Source organism: Pogonomyrmex barbatus, unplaced genomic scaffold, assembly GCF_055798465.1.
Source record: "Pogonomyrmex barbatus isolate J1 unplaced genomic scaffold, ASM5579846v1 scaffold16, whole genome shotgun sequence".
In the NCBI taxonomy this organism is placed as follows: domain Eukaryota; kingdom Metazoa; phylum Arthropoda; class Insecta; order Hymenoptera; family Formicidae; genus Pogonomyrmex; species Pogonomyrmex barbatus.
In genome coordinates this window covers 7,170,290-7,172,757 of record NW_028297112.1, presented here as the reverse complement: position 1 = coordinate 7,172,757, position 2,468 = coordinate 7,170,290, and the positions used below count along the sequence as shown (strand labels likewise).

General features: G+C 44.3%; 1 pseudogene; it reads left to right on the top strand.

The window, feature by feature from the left end:
* The first annotated feature begins 624 nt into the window (after positions 1–624).
* Positions 625–2,468, top strand: LOC148937190 (stromelysin-1-like; annotated as a pseudogene).

Genomic DNA, 2,468 nt, shown 5'->3' with positions numbered 1-2,468 from the left:
TAAGAAGATAATATTTTTTATTGGGAATGCGAATGTTGCGCGATGCGTCATTTTTCGCGCTCGTTACGCGTGACTACGGGAAGTCTGACCGCAACGATGAAAGATTAATCAGTCTATTGTTTATTTCTTCGTTTTATTCTATTGCTATTTTATCGTTGTCATGCTTTTATCTTTGTTCTCTATTTTTGTATTATGACTGATATTGCTTGGGATCTTTAGCGGTCATTTTTTCGCGCTCGTTACGCGTGACTACGGGAAGTCTGACCGCAACGATGAAAGATTAATCAGTCTATTGTTTATTTCTTCGTTTTATTCTATTGCTATTTTATCGTTGTCATGCTTTTATTTTTGTTCTCTATTTTTGTATTATGACTGATATTGCTTGGGATCTTTAGCGAGATCGTCATTCATTGTGTAATCGCGCTATTTATATTTGGATTCGTTCGACGAGAATAATCTCACGTGATATGGAATAGAAATTAAGCGATTTTAATTTCTGATTCGTGACTTGGATCGATTCATCGCGTCGGTCCTCGCCCCTCCTACGACCGATGGCAACGTCGATCGAACGGTTCGCGCGTATTTCAGTCGGCGACGCGCAGTTGACTTCTGTCTCGCGCAATGATGCCCGCTCGTGGAATCGCCGTGATCGCGTGCGCGATAGCCGTTATCGCGACGATTCGTGACTCCGTCGCTGACAGAGACGAGGAGGCGATTCGGTTTTTGCAAACCTACGGATATCTGGATGGCGATAATGTGCAAACGATATCAGATAACGCGACGTTGGCTCTGAGACACGCGATTGCGCTTTTTCAGGAGTATTATCGTGTACCTGGTGATGGTGTTCTTAACGAAGCTACATTGGAACAAATGCGTAAACCGCGATGCGGTGTTAAAGATATATTAAATGACTTGGACGATTCTCCGAGGAAATGGGCGAAGACGCATCTCACTTGGAACTTTCATCTGGCGAGCGAGAGCGTTCTACGAGTCACTGAAATCGCGTTCGAAATGTGGGCTGCGAATTCGTCGCTGACGTTCGAGCGCAATTCGACGAATCCCGATATCGTGATATCGTTTCGGAAAGGTTTTCACACGTTTGTAGATCCTCGGCATAAAGGTAGCCGAATATGTCCGTCGTTGCTGGACGGACCAGGAAACGTGTTAGCTCAAGCTTTTTTACCATCGTCAGAAGTGTCAGAGGATGCACGTGGATAGCGCGGAGAAGTGGCACATCGAGTTAACTGTTAATCCTGACGATACGATTCATCTGTTGCATACGTTGACGCACGAGATCGGTCACGCATTAGGATTACAGCACAGTCCTTTAAAAGATGCGATAATGTACGCTTTTGTTCCCTCTAAGACTTTTCCCGTGTGATTGAGCGAGGCGGATTTTCTTGCCATTCAGAATTTATACGGTTTAAGAAATAAGAGCGAAATTGCGGGACCAGTTATGACGACCACGATTGCGACGACCACGATTGCGACGCGCGATACGGGGAATTCCGCGGATCTTTGCGCGTTGCGACGCGTTGATGCGGTATTAGTATTAGAAAATAGAATGTATGTGGCGTATCGACATTACTTATGGTCGGTCGATTTAAATGGAAAATCTTACGGTAGATCGTTATTATTGACGGACTATCTGCGTTTTCTTCCCGATAATTTTACGCGTTTGGCGAGTGCGTATCGACGACCTTCGGGCCAACTCGTATTGTTTGTTGACAATACGGTTTATATGATAGAATATCCGAGTTTTGAGTTAGTGTCGGGTTGGCCGAGGAAATTGAGAGATATGAATCTTCCTCCTAATGCGAAAATTAATGCTGTGATTAATACTAACGCGGGACGAACGTTCGCGATCTACAACGACGAGATCGTGGCCGAGATCGACGATTGCTCGATGATAGCCGTCAGGCATAATTCGTTGCACGTGATATTTCCTGGGATTCCACCTGCTGTAACGTCCGCTGTTCGATATATCGATGGTAATCTGTACTTTTTTGTTAAACGACAGTTCTTTAAATATAATGAATTTACTAGAAGTGTAATTATGACCGGTAAATTTGATTCGGACATTTTTGGTATCGTGTGTCCAAAGGACGGATTGTTAGAGCAATTGCGTGCTCTTTTGAAAAGACTCGCTCAGATGAGGAACGTATTTTCGAGCGAGGACGATTTAGAAGAGGAGAGGGAGGAGGAAGAGGTACGGAAGTTTTCGCATAGTGTATAGAGCTAAGGATACGAAACGTTTACGAACAGTATTGCGCGATCTCTTCGATCGTAAAGATGTACGATATCGAGCGCTCGCAGGATTCCGAGACGTGCCGAGTCGACGAGAGCGATGACGCGAAAAGGAGAAAGAGGATGCTTGACGATGACAGATCGGTCGCGTCGAGTCATAGTAACGCTGGTTATACGAATAATTCAGTTAGAATTCTAGAATGAAAATATTCCTTGACTAA